Below are 15,376 nucleotides of genomic sequence, written 5' to 3'. Positions count from 1 at the left end.
AGTCAAGTTCCCTTAGAGCCAGTGAAGTGAAAGTGAAAAGTCACTCAGTCGTGTCTGACTCTTTGTGACCCCATAGACTATACAGTCCATGGAATTCTCCAGGCCAGAATATTGGAGTGGGTAGTCTTTCCCTTCTCCAGGGGATCTTCCAAACCCAGGGATAGAACCCAGGTCTCCCGCATTGCAGGCGGATTCTTTACCAACTGAGCCACAAGGGAAGTCCAGTGGTTACAGCCAGTGGTTCAATATTAATACCTGATGCTTTTAACAGCCTTAGGAAACTTCAAGGGATGGGGAGCTATTCTAGATGTGAAATTCTAGAATCTTCAAAATATAACTTTTAAAAGAAAAAAGTGAAAATATATAAAATCACTCATCAGAAAAGGATGTTTATCACGTCAATGTTAACAAAGGAAACTTGTCTTATGTGGCCTAAAATTAATGGGCTTGCCTCTTTATATTCATCCCAGCCTATATTTCCCTCCTGGGTCCTTTTCAAAACTCTGTTATAAACACCTCATTGAACCTGAACCTGTCCTAGAAATCGGTAGACTTTATTTTCATGTTAAGTTGTGTCAAACATTCCATATTAAAGTCACCCTCCCTTGACTCCTCATCCTCTACTCCTCTGGCTTTCTGGAAGTGTCCATTCCTATACTGTGTGAATTATTACTCTAGTTACTAAATACTAAGTGTTCTCAATCTTGGATCTACTGACATTTTGAGCCAAATAACTGTGTGTCGGTGTGGATAGGGAGTGTGACTTGTGCATTGTAGCTGTTAGCAGAACCCTTGACCTCTACCCAGTGGAGGCCAGTAGCACCACCCTAGTTGTGACAAACAAAAATATTTGCATATACTTCTAAACGTCCTCTGAAAGGGAAACTGTCCTTGCATGAGAACCACCATTGTAGCTGCTGGAAAAAGGAAATCCAAAGCTCTAATTCATCTAGCTGCAGCTAGCTCCTCCAGCTTCTTTGTATTTGTGACAATCTTGGCTAGCCCAACGACGTCCAAATAAAACGAGGCAAAAATCATGAAGTGCTTAAAGGAGAGAAACGAACTGAACTCCATTTTGTTTTGTCAGTCAGGAGGAGAAAAACTCACAACCAGGTGATTGCTTAATACACATACACACACACGGTTATATACACAAAACCTTGACTCCTTCATGGGGCTCAGTTGGTAAAGAATCCACTTGCAATGCAGGAGACCCGGTTCAATCCCTGGATTGGGAAGATTCGCTGGAGAAGAGATAGGCTACCCACTCCAGTATTTACTCCAGTATACACAAAACCCCACAAACTCTAAATTTGGCTTTATCAGGTGTCAGACTGTGAGCTGACTTTCCCTGGATACAAGCATGTGTGCTAAGTCGCTTCAGTTGTGTCAGATTCTTTGCAACCCCATGGACTGTAGCCCTCCAGGCTCCTCTGTCATTGGTATTCTTTAGGCAAGAATCAGAGAAAGCAATGGCACCCCACTCCAGAACTCTTGCCTGGAAAATCCCATGGATGGAGGAGCCTGGTGGGCTACAGTCCATGGGGTTGCTAAGAGTCGGACATGACTGAGCGACTTCCCTTTCACTTTTCACTTTTTTTTTTTTTTTTTTTGGGCAAGGAATAGTGACTTTATTCAGAAAGCCAGGAGACCAAAAAGATGGTGGACTACTCACTTTTCACTTTCATGCATTGGAGAAGGAAATAGCAACCCACTCCAGTGTTCTTGCCTGGAGAATCCCAGGGACAGGCGAGTCTGGTGGGCTGCCATCTATGGGGTCGCACAGAGTCGGACATGACTGAAGCGACTTAGCAGCAGCAGCAGGCAAGAATACTGGAGTCGGTTGCTATGCCCTCCTGCAGGGGATCTTCCTGACCCAGGTATCAAACCCAGATCTCCTGTGTCTCCTGCACTGGGAGGCAGGTTCTTTACCACTAGCGCCACCTGGGAAGCCCTAGCTACAATCCCTACCAAATGGTATCCTGGGCTAGTAACTCAAATGTTTAGTCTTTAGGAGTCAGTGAAAGTGAAAGTCACTCAGTTGTGTCCAACTCTTTGTGACCCCATGGACAGGCTTCTCTGTCCATAGAGTTCCCCAGGCAAGAATACTGGAGTGCGTAGTCTATGCCTTCTCTAGCGGATTGTCCTGACCCAGGGATGGAACTGGGGTCTCCTGCATTGCAGGCAGATTCTTTACAACTGAGCCCCATGAAGGAGTCAAGGGGGAGCTGTATCCTCACCAGCGTTGAACCAAAGCTGACAGAGCTGAATCACCTGGCTGAAAAGTCTTACCCAGACTGACCTACAGTCCACAGAGAGGAAGTCAGGGCCTTTGAGAGATTCTTTTGAAGGTGACTGAAGGGGAATGTACTACAAGGATATTTGTATTTTCAAAACCTTGTAAAGTTTTTTCCCCCCAAGGGCATTGTTTTAATTTATCTTTGTGATGTAAGCAATCTTTCTAACCTAAAATACTGGAGATAACTCAGTTCCAAAATGTTTTATCTACAAAAGAGTTTAGTTGGACAACATACCCTTGAATGGCCCTCAGCCATTCCCATGGGGGTGGAAGAGTTTTTACTTTTGAAGCACCAAGTTGAAGAATACAAGGTGCCTTAGAGAGATATTTAGTTCAATTGTGTATTTTTTCAAACTTCTGCTGTGTAACAGTCACCTAGCAATGGAAAGCGTTACAAACGCAGATTCAGGGCCACACAGCAAGATTCTGATTCAGTTGGGCTAGATGGGCCCAGGAATTTGCATTTGTACAAACATTTTGAGCCTGATGTAGGTGGGGTAAGCAAACACTATTTACAAATACTGACAATGCTGTCAGTCTACAAATGAGTAAACTGAGGCCCAGAGAAGTTATACCAGCAAATCAGAAGCAGAACTGACATGAGAACCCAGGTTTCCTGGTTTACCTATTCAATATCACTTTCTCAGCTTCACCACTGCAATGTAGTATAATATGATAAATAACATCACACCTCAAAATATTTTCTCATTACCCACAAAGGCCATGCCAAGAGAGTCTGACCTACAGACCCTGCCCTTAAAACCAATGAGTTGTTCAGGGACCCAGGGAAGCTGCCCCCTTGGGAACAGCCTGAATGTATGACACAGGCTTGCACTGCCACTGAACTCAGGGCCACTGCCCTGTGTTTGGCAGTCAATAATCTGCTATGGGCATGGACCCCAGCATCCGCTCCAGAAATCCTATTTGTTGGTGTCTGCCCAATCATGGAGAAGGCAATGGCAAACCACTCCAGTACTCTTGCCTGGAAAATCCCATGGACAGAGGAGCCTGGTGGGCTGCAGTCCACGGGGTCGCTAAGAGTCAGACATGACTAAACGACTTCCCTTTCACTTTTCACTTTCATGCATTGGAGAAGGAAATGGCAACCCACTCCAGTGTTCTTGCCTGGAGAATGCCAGGGATGGGGTAGCCTGGTGGCCTGCCGTCTATGGGGTCACACAGAGTCAGACACGACTGAAGCAACTTAGCAGCAGCAGCAGCTCAATCATGGGCATTTTTTTCTTCTCTGGGATCCTAGTAAATACTATGATGCCTTTCTCTCTGATGTATTCCACTGAAAATATGTGAAGTTGTACTCAGGTGGTATCATGTCAAACACATTTTTTTCTCATGGGTGCATGGTTCACATAAGTGAATCAATATGCTCTTCTTCAGGCTCTACTGAGGACATCAGGTGCCTGCTCAGACATACTGTATCCTTGCAAGTAAATGTCTGCTGACTTACACCAATGAAAGGAAAAAAGACAACAGTAAAATTTACATTTCAGTAGAAACTCTGGTGACTGACACTAGGCTATCATAGTTTTCGTTTTTCAAGTAAAGACAGCAAACATGTGACTACCTCCTTCCACAACCGCTTCATAAGAAAAAGAGCTTTTAACCCCCATTAATACAAAGTAATAACAACTCAGTGTCTGTCCCACTTTACTACAGACAGTAGCAGTAGGAACTTAAGAACAAAACAGCAATAGACTTTAATTAACATTTGTGGACCCAGTATATTATCTGATCATAATGAATAAATGTCTTCATAAAAAGATCTTATTGGCCATTATCAGGACTCTTGTGTAACTATCCTTCCCGCCCAGTTTGTTTCGTCTGTTTAATCAGATGTGCCCCAGCTGTCTTATCCAATGACTCCTCAGAATCTGAGATGGCATTTCCCAGAAACTAAAGCTGCCCTGAGTTTCAGCCAGGTCACATTTTTTTTAAGAAACTAATTTCATTAGTGTTCCATTCTCCTTATTCCTCTGTTATTGGTCACGATATAGAAGAAAAATAAAAATGATGAGTGATACTGGCTGCTGGATGATAGGGACTTTCTATCTAAGTATTCTCACTACAGGGCAGAAGTATATTATTTTTATTTTAACTTTGAAAACCACTCGTTGGATCGATTTCTTCAGAGAACTAAGATGCTTCCAATTCCTCATTATGTCAGTTTTATTTGAAGTAGTATGGAGATAATGAAAAATATTGGTTGCTTTTCAAATGTGGAAATTGCTATTGTCCACTGAGAAGGAAGTGTGGTGAGAAAAGCTGTTTCCAGCTCATAAAGCTGTGGTTATTATTTCATATTTTTATAGAGCCCTAAATGCACAGGGTGCTGACAATATTTGAAGTGGGGCCAAGCAAATCAAATTTTGCTCCAAAGCAGGCAGAGGCCATATACAGACTCAATCCAACACCAAACCAACAACTCAAAATAAACATGGCATAGCTCAGGGCCACTGCAAAGGAAGAGCTATAGAAGGGGGAGTGGTTTTAGGGTGAAGAAAAGAAGGGATCCCCCTAAAGTACAATAAAATAATAGAAAACCTTTGAATAGGAGCTAAAGCCTCAAAATGAGTTGTCCAAGCCAACATTTTTTTTAAGAAGGCTTTCTCCCTCCATTTTCTAAGCAGAAAAATAAGAAGCCTATACTACTCAGCCATCAAAAAAAAAAAAAAAGAAAGAAAAAGAAAAAATGTCATTTGAAGCAACTTGGATGGACTTAAAGATCACCCCAGTAATTGAAGTAAGTCAGGAAGAGAAAGACAAATACCGTATCGTATCACGCATATGTGGACTCCATGAAACAAGTGAACCTATCTGTGAAACAGAAGCAGACTCACAGACATGAGAATAGACATGGTTGCCAAAAGGCGGGGGCGGGGGAAGGAAGGACACGTGGGGAGCTTGGGGTGCGCAGAGGCAAACTCCTAGAGGTAGTAGTATCCATAGTGTATGTAGAATGGATAAACAGCAAGGTCCTACTGTATAGCACAGAAAGCTATATTCGATATCCTGCGATAAACCACAATGGAAAAGAATAGAAAAAAGAATGTGTATATATGTATAACTGAATCACTTTGTTGTACAGCAGAAATGAACACAACAATGCAAATCAACCATATGTCAATGAAAAAATAATACATAAATAAACAAATGTCTACTCCAGAACAATAAATTAGATGTCAAGCCCACATGATGTGGGTGAATTGACCTCAAGACAGACGGCCACTCCATCTTCAGTTGCTGAACTGAGAGCCTGCAAAACGCCCTCCTTTAAGATGCAAATAATGCCTTTCTCCTTAGACAAAAGGAAACAACCTTTTAAATGGTGGAGGTTCTTTGAACCCTGCTGATAAATCAATCCAAGAATAGAGCACTATGTTCACAACATGATCAATCAAAAGCTACACACAAAATGGAAAAAAAAAAAAAACAACCTTCCAGAACAGTGCCAGGGGCCTTATCACAATTGCTTCCTGACAGAAAGAGTGGATAAACAAGCTCAGGACAAGGCCAGGCAAAGACTGGTCCAGAGACCTTGTTTCTTGTTGCTCTAGGTATCAAAATAGGAAGTAAACAGCTTAGAAACAGTTCTGAGAATTGCCTGGAGGAAGTGCTGCTTCCTTCTCCGGCACTTGCTAAGTCTGCTTATCTTTCATCCTCTCAGCACAGCCTTTTGCAAGCTGGCTGAGACCCCTTAGCAGAGACCATCTTTTCCCAACTGCCTCTGACCTAATGCCATCCAGTTGACCCAACACATCCCCTCTCCTCCCCATCACCAAAATGAGATAAGAAAATGAAGGCACAAACAAGCGCCACAATTTCCATGTGATGGATCCCATACAGAAACGCAGACATCTGGTTTATGGAAATATCCACCACTGTGGGAGAAAACAGGCATTGGGGCTGGCTAGGTTTCCAGCACCACCCAAGCAGCATCTCAGCATGACTGAACTACTCCATAAGGCTCCTCGAGAGTAACCAATAAACAGCTCTGGAGCTCATTAACCGTGCAGCCTAGTGTTGGTTCCTACCAAAAAAAACATGTAAGCTTATTTTACGAGGAGACTGGATCTGTGTTACCACCTATCAGACGATTTTTAATACCCCATCATCACCACCTTGGCACCTGACACTTACATAAGGCTTTTCATGTATGGATGCCCACAGAGTATTAATGCCTCTGGCTATCCAAATCCTTCTGTGAGCCAAAGAAAGCTCTGGTATTCACTTGGTTGCCTCTGCTTGGCTTTACACGTCCTAATTCTAATTCATGTAAAGGTGTTCATAAAGTCAGTCCTAGGTCATGTGAGTTCCATTTAACCTGAGATTTTTTTGATATGAAACATGAATGCCATAAATTGCAGGCAATCAATAATTTAAGATTTTCTCAGAGAAATGAGCCAGCTCTCTGGGATAGGTACAACACCCATCTTAGCCTACTGGTCTCCAACCTCCACAAAATGTTTCACATTGGATTGTTTTTTAAATGACTGAATGTTTTAATAGTGTTTATGCTTTGAAACCACAGAAAATCTGGATTTTAAAAAGACATACAGTTATGCCAGGTTTTTATTAGCATAAGGAGGACAAATTGTTGAATGTTACATTTATTTTATGTTTTTGTCACAATCCAATTCAATAAATCAACCTTTAACAAACTTTACCAAAGGATCCATGACCTTTATGTTAAAGAAGCTGAGACTGGCGTCTCAGCTTTTCTTTAGGTCTCTTTAAATGCAGAAATGGGAAGAGCATGGGGATTGCTTTCCACAGAGCACTCACATGACCAGACAGTATCTGAAGTATTACCTTTATAGTGTTGATCATATAAATATTATTTTTCTGTGGTTTTGCACTGAACTAATCACATCTAACATGATATTAAGGAAGTCATTTTAGTAGAAGCTTTATTTATGGAGAAAATTTCAAAGTATATGCAGAAAAATTATTGATACTATGATTTGGTTGGAGAAGCCAAATAATGTCTAAATTTCATAAATGCTGCTCTTGGGGGAACAAGAAAATTCTCTTGGACTGAATGTTTAATTTCCCATATTGAACTGTTAAGAATTCATCCTTCTCCATGTATTGCATTAACAGAAAAATACAGAAGCCCTCCAGTGGACAAACTCAATATTCTTTTGCAGAAAAACTGAATTGACTGGGAGTCAAATGACTGAGCAGAAATGGGTCTCAATGAGAACCACCACTGGAGACCTGACAAATTCAGATGTCCACCTCAGGTCCTTCAAACTATGACAGGTGAGCAGTGGCTTTGGGATATAGGAGGAGGAAAGAAGTGACAGCTCACAGCCAGCCCTAAACACATGAAAACATATCTCTTATCAATCTGTAAACTCTCTCTGTTTCTCTTCTTTGATTCATTCCCACTCTTTCTCTCCATCAAAAAAACAAAACCCATCCTCATCAGTCAAGGTCCAACTGAGAAAACAGGAATGTGGGAATGTAATAGAGGGAATTTTGTTACACAGACTGAAGGATGGAAAAGCAAAACAGGGGACTGTTGTAGGTCACTGTGAGAAACATGCTCACCAGCCCCAAACTAAGGGATGGACTTGGAGACTTGAAGCACAGGGAAAGCAAGACTTTTAATGATGTTCTTGCAAGATGGGGTGTCTGAGGGACAGGCACACCCAGTGTCCTGTAGCAAGCAATTTATTTTCTAGCACATAAGGCCCTCCCCCGTTCCTCACTGGCTGAGTACTATGGGGTGAACAATCATCCCAGGTGTTGCCTAGGTTTATACCCTCCCTCTTTAGGGGCTGCCCTCTCCCTGACATCTTGTTTCCTCCTTTCCTGCACACCCATTGCTGTTTTTGTTTTGAATTCACCAACAGAATGAGCCCGCGTGAAAATCCTAGGCATCCCATTCTCCCTTCATTTGCCCAGACTTTCTAGTTTTGTAACCCTTATGGTGGTTACTACATCAGTAACCTGTTAAGCAAGTTTGGCTGGTAGTAACTTTTCCACTCAATGTCAGCCAACCTTGAAAATGGACCTCTTTAAGTTTTAATTTCTTACAGTAACCCATGGGTTAAAAACAAATCAAGAAGCTTCCTCCACCTTAAGCTGGAGCACCAAGTATACAACTGCAATCAAACTACTAGACTGATGCATTAATACCTACTCCTAACCACATCAGTCATTCAGTCAGTTCAGTTGCTGAGTCGTGTCTGACTCTTTGCCACCCCATGGACTGCAGCACACCAGGCTTCTCTGTCCATCACCAAGTCCCAGAGTTTGCTCTAACTCATGCGCATCGAGTCCGTGATACTATCCAACCATCTCAACCTCTGTCGTCCCCTTCTCCTCCTGCCTTCAATCTTTTCCAGCATCAGGATCTTTTCCAATGAGTTAAATAGAATCCAGGTAGCCATATTTGTTCATTCCACACATCACTTCTCCACATCTTCTCTCTCTGGTGAATATAGGGAGGAGGGTTCAGGATGGGGAACACATGTAAACCTGTGGCGGATTCATTTTGATATTTGGCAAATCTAATACAGTTATGTAAAGTTTAAAAATAAAATAAAATTAAAAAAAAAATAAATAAATAAAATAAAATAAAATAAAAAAAAAAAAAAAAAAAAATAAAGAGAAAAGTAAGTTTAGATAGTGACTAATTTACGAAATGATGGTACTTTGTCCTCAGTGAGTTAAAAAACTAATCAATGAAAACATAATTCCCCCAGAAGGATACTGTGGCTCCTTCACTGACATGTCAACATCAAAGTCTCTTCATGAAGCCTTAACAAGACAAGCCAAGAATATATGAAAATTAACAGGTACTTCTATATTCTTCCACTCAGTCAAAATATAGAGCAATGGTTTATGCATCTTCAACTTTTCTTGCAAGTATTTCAGATATTTAGACCATCATTACAAGTTTCTTTCACCTTGGGAAGAAATAATTTCAATCTCTAAGTTAACTATGTTGGCCCTTCCTACAGGCTGGAGCCTATTATACAATGTGTTGTAACTCTATACTAAGAGCAATTACCTTGTCTTATTAACAGCACAATAGGGCCTATCAACCTTACAAACATCAGTCAACACCCAGTAAGTATGTCAACATTCAGGTCTGCTAAAAAAGAAGTTGGATAGTCAAGACATCTTTTACAATTCAATTTTAATGTGTAAATTAAAATTGCAATGGATTCCTCCATCACAATGCAGCTGAATAATATGATGTTTACAACTGGATTTCAGTGAATCCAATTGGGATTTTTGGATGGTCTCCACCCTGGAAAATCAGCTTGAGTTCTTGTACTCAGGCCAGATTTCAAGAGACATCATAATTAGATTCCAGAAGAATACACTGCAGCTGAAGAGGATATCCCCTACAGAATTATATGGGGGAAAGGCTGGCCAAAGCAATGTTCACATTCATGCAATTATCTAATTAATTGTACAAGGTGAATGGAGTCAGTATAATTATGGCTAAGGTCATACTAGGATTAAGCTAGCCCTGAAAAAAAAAAGTGTGTTTTAAGAAAAAAAAAAAAAACTATAATGCTGTGGCAGACTCTCAATCAACATGTTTCATTTCTTTTGCAGCACTGGAGTGAAAGTTCACCGAAACAAGTTTTAGCAGATCTTGAAGCATATTGGGAAAAGTGACCAAGTGTAGGACATGACACATTTTCACTAATTTCACTATACCTCCCACTGGCCCTTAGGTGAAAGATTATTCATGGACATTCAGTTATAATCACTAGGCACTTTAGTCAAAGATCTTGAGGTTTTAAACAAAGGAACTCAACAAAGGATTCTTGCAGTAAAATTATGAAGCACAGAAAATATTTGGAATGAGTCGGGGAGCTGAGCAAGAAACTCATCTTTATTGTGGTTTCTCTACACTGGGGCTTGTGTCAGGTGTTGTGTGTGTGTGTGTGTGTGTGTGTGTGTGTGTGTGTTCTCATCTGTTATCTTATTTATTAAAATTTTTAGTTTAATTGAAAAACATTTACTGTGTGCCTCTTGAATGTCAAACTCTGTGAGGTAGGAAACATTTAAGTTAATAGAAATTATTGGCCAGTATTAAAAAGAATAACAAATTTAAATGCTAGAAAGAAGCAAGTGCCTGTCCTTGTATACTTATTCATTCTTTCAACATCTTTTACAATATACAGCATTTCAGCAACTAGGGAAGAGGAAATCCTAATATTGTTTTAATAGACCTGAAAATAACTTAGATTTCATTTTGTTAGGTAATAATGTGAAATTTTTTACTTCATATAGACATTGTAATCCTAAGATTCCAATTTATTTTTTCCTTGTATAATTAAAGCTGCTGCATTTCACATAACTATTGTTAAATTTATTTAAGTATATAATAATTCCTGACAAGGCCTTTAAATTTGAGGGGGAATATGGTCTCAATTTATGCACAAAGCATGATGCTTGGGGTATGCAAGAAAGTAAAACACATAGGTTCTTAGCTCTAGAAAATTACACTCTGAAGATAAAAAGTTTAAATTACTTCCCTGTGGTTCAGCAAAAAAGAATCCACTGCCAATGCAGGAGACTTGGGTTCGATCCCTGGGTCAGGAAGATTCCCTGGAGAAGGAAGTGGCAACCCACTCCAGTATTCTTGCCTGGGGAAATCCCATGGCCAGAGAAGCCTGGCAGGCTATTGTCCATGGGTGGCAAAGAATTGGACATGACTGAGCAACTAAACAACAACAAAAAATTATATTCAGCAAAATTTAATCACATTCTGATAAGCATATCAAGATTTTACAGTATTCCATAGGAAATATTTGGATAAAAGATGTGTGTGTGTGTGTGTGTGTATACACAATGGAATATTATTATTCAATCATTAAAAAGAATGAAATAAGGCCATTTGCAGCAACATGGATGGACCTACAGAGCGTCATACTGAGTGAAGTAAGTCAGACAGAGAAGGAGAAATATCATGTGACATCCCTTATATGTGGAATCTAAAAAGAAATGATAAGTACTAATTTACTTACAAAACAGAAAGAGACTCACAGAAAATGAACTTGTAGTTGTTGGAGAGGGAGGTGGGATAGTTAAGGACTTGGGGAAGGTCATGTACACACTACTATATTTAAAATAAATAACCAACAAAGACCTACTGCATACAGAGGGAACCCTGCTCAATGTTATGTGCCAGTCTGGGTGGGAGGGGGGCTTGGGGGAGAATCACAACATGTATACACACGGCTGAGTCCCTGCACTGTTCACCTGAAACTATCACAATATTGTTAATCAGCTATGTTAAAAATAAATAAAATTCAAATAAAAGAAACAATTATTTTAAATGCAAAACAAAGTACCAATCAATAGAGATTATTGGCTAATCAAAGGTCAGAACACTAAGGGGGCATCATTTGTATTGAGGAATATCCTAACTGCGAAACCAAGTTAAAGGAAGTAAAATAGGCTAGATCCTTTGTTAGACCTTTTTTGGTGGGTATGAAAACTATTATAATTATTTGTGTAATCTCCAAAAAGTTGTTTAATAAAAATGCCAAATATATCACTTGTTTTATTCTTATTGGTGTTGTTCAGTTGCTAAGTTGTATTTGACTCTGCGACCCCATGAACTGTAGTACTCCAGGCTTATCAGTCCTTCACTATCTCCTTGAGTTTGCTCAAACTCATGTCCATTGAGTCAGTAATGCCATCCAACCATCTCATCCTGTTATCCCCTTCTCCTCTTGCCCTCAATCTCTGTTTTATTCTACACAGTTGTAAACTCTTTCAATGTAGGTAGCACATTTCCTATTTTTTCAATACTACTCTAAAAATAGAGGAGACAGTATTATTCTTATTTTATTGTTCCTATTTGACTAGGGCACAAAAGTTATTAAAAATCTCAAGGTGTCAAGGTAGCTTGAAAAAACGTGGACTCCAATCTAGATTTACTTGATTCCTGAGTTAAGGTCAAAACATGTTCTAAAGTCATAATAACCACAATATTGATGCTTTCATCTCTCAAGAATGTAGCAATGCTGTGCTCAAGGAATTTAATACTTGATATAAATCTAGTTAATGTATAGGATTAGATTGCCTTACCTGATGGAACTATTAAATAAAGAAAACATTTAATGTGTGGCTAATGAAACGCTGCCTCCTTTTTTTATGGTAACATCAAAGACACGTACACGATTTGCAACAGAATGAAAACGATACTTCCTTCAAACTCACCCAAACATTGAAAACTGAGTGTTATCACAACACCATAACAAACAGGCTGCTTTTCCAGAATTACTACTTGATGAGTAGCTATGACAAGAAGCACCAAAGAGATTATTATTCCTGATTTCCAGAAATAAGTACTTTAAAAGCCTACTTTTATTGTTAAGCATATAATACAACAAAGAGATCCCAACTGTGCATAGTTGGGTTTAGATATCTCTTGAAAAAAAGGATTAACAAGTTACTTGGCCAGACTGTAAAGAATCCGCCTGCAATATGGGAGATCTGGGTTTGATCCCTGGGTTGGGAAGATCCCCCGGAGGAGGGCATGGAAACCCACTCCAGTACTCTTGCCTGGAGAATCCCTGTGGACAGAGCAGCCTGGTGGGCTACTGTTAATGGGGTCACAAAGAATCGGACATGACTAAACAGCTAAGCATGCATGAGGACTTGAGGGCTTCCCTGGTGGCTCAGTGGTAAAGAATCTGCCTACCAATGCAGGAGACGCAGGTTCCATCCCTGGGTCAGGAAGACCTCCTGGAGAAAGAAATGGCAATGTACTCCAGTATTCTAGACTTGGATAGACTAGTGTGCTACAATCCATGGGGTTGCAAAGAGTCAGACATGACTGAGTGACTGAACAACATGAGAACTTGGACACTTGCTTTCTCTCAGAAATTTTATTAGTTTATGAAGCAGTTTTTTAAAAAAAGAAGCTTTATTCTCTTTCCCCATATGCATTCCCAGTCCCTCTTCTCCACAACTAGATTTAATAAAGGGCTAATTTTAAGTAAAAATAGTTAGATCTCATATATAAATTCTTCTAAGAGCAGACTGAAAAATGTCAAAACATAACAACATGCATTACAAAGACTGAGAAAAACATTAGTAGAAGACTCTTTGCAACCCCATGAACTGTAGCCCCCAAGGCTCCTCTGTCCATGGGGCTTCTCTAGGCAAGAACACTGGAGTGGGTTGCCATGCCCTCCTCCAGGGGATCTTCCCAACCCAGGGATTGAACTCAGGTCTCCTGCATTGCAGGCAGATTCTTTACCATTTGAGCTACCAGGGAAGACCTTGGTAGAAGGCAGTAATCAATGAAAGGTAAACTCTTTTTAGAAGGTTCCATTATCTTCTATCAGGTATCAGCTGACATCTCTAGCTCTAGAGAATCACTAAATTGATCTTCAGAACTTAATCCAGTGGTATGGGTTGTACTAATGCATCAGTCTGGCATAGGAGGGGATAAGGGATAAATTAAATTGCCTCCTTCACTTGCTTCTTTAGCCATATTTAAAAAAATTCAAATTTAAGAATTCATGAACTCTCTCAAAAGTAAACATATTAAAATCTGTCCATGATATATATTGCTAGTTCTTTTTTAATTTTCAGCAAAGAAAAAATTAGCACCCATTGAAGTGTTTCTTCACTAAGAAACACACTCACTAAAATAGTAAATGAAATTTGGAAACTGTTGTGAAGGCTTTTCGCACAAGTTACAATTTGATTTTCTAGATGCAAAATTGTTCAGAAGACAAATGACCAAAATTAAGCAGTTGAGGTTAATCTGTGAATTATAGCAGATCGAGAAGTTGAGCTTCCCAGGTGGCTCAGTGATAAAGAATCCACCTGCAATGCAGGAGATGCGGGGTCAATCCCTAAGTTGACAAGATCTCTTGGAGAAGGAAATGGCAACCCACTCCAGTACTCTTGCCTGGGAAATCCCATGGACAGCAGAACCTAGAGGGCTACAGTCCTTGGGGTCGCAAAAAGAGTCAGAGATGACTGAGCAACTAAACAACAACAGAAGCGGAGGAGTGGGTAACATATTTTGCAGTGTTTTAGTCATTTCATTTTGGAGAAGGCAATGGCCACCCACTCCAGTACTCTTGCCTGGAAAATCCCATGGATGGAGGAGCCTGGTAGGCTGTAGTCCATGGGGTCGCAAAGAGTCGGACACAACTGAGCGACTTCTTTCACTTTTCAGTTTCATGCATTGGAGAAGGAAATGGCAACCCACTCCAGTATTCTTGCCTGGAGAATCCCAGGGATGGCGGAACCTGGTGGGCTGCCGTCTATGGGGTTGCACAGAGTCAGACACGACTGAAGCGACTTAGCAGCAGCAGCAGTCATTTCATTTATTAATTCATGAATATTGCTATCAATATTATTGTAACTGACCATCAGCTATGTGTCAGGGAAGGTTCTAAGTGCTGGAGATACAATAGTAAACTAAACAGTCTCTGATGGAAATTACAAATCTATGTTTTTAATTTCATTTATTCATTGGCTGCCTAGGTCATCGTTGCTGTGAGGGCTTTCTCCAGTTGTGGTGAGCAGGGGTTACTCTTTCTTGCAGTGCACAAGCTTCCACTGTGGTGGCTTCTCTTGTGGAGCATGGGCTCCAGGGACATGGGCTTCAGTCGTTGTATGAGGCAAGCTCAGTAGCTGTGGTGCACGGGCTTAGCTGCCCCGAGGCAAGTGGGATCTTCCAGGCCCAGGGATCGAACAAGTGTACCCTGCATTGGCAGGCAGATCCTTAACCACTGGACCATCACGGAAGCTCCCTACACATTTATTTTTAAAGATAAGTTCCTCTTGAAGACATAGCCAACAGTGAGTGCAATTCTTACCAATAATCTCTCTCCATGGAAAGCCACTCCAAGTGGAATCACAGACTCTCAGGCGTTTAAAAGATCATGTAGTATAATGATTAACAGAAGAATTTAAAAAGATCTCAAGTTGAAAATCAAGAAGCACTAGTCATTTTTCTTATTGGCACTTTTACAATAAATCTTAATAATTCATACAATTTTTAGTTTTGATGATATTGAAAAGCCAAAAAGAACACAGCAGTCACAAGGAGAT

This window comes from Bubalus kerabau, chromosome 18 (genome assembly GCF_029407905.1).
Source record: "Bubalus kerabau isolate K-KA32 ecotype Philippines breed swamp buffalo chromosome 18, PCC_UOA_SB_1v2, whole genome shotgun sequence".
Lineage (NCBI taxonomy): Eukaryota > Metazoa > Chordata > Mammalia > Artiodactyla > Bovidae > Bubalus > Bubalus kerabau.
This window is presented reverse-complemented; position numbering follows the sequence as displayed.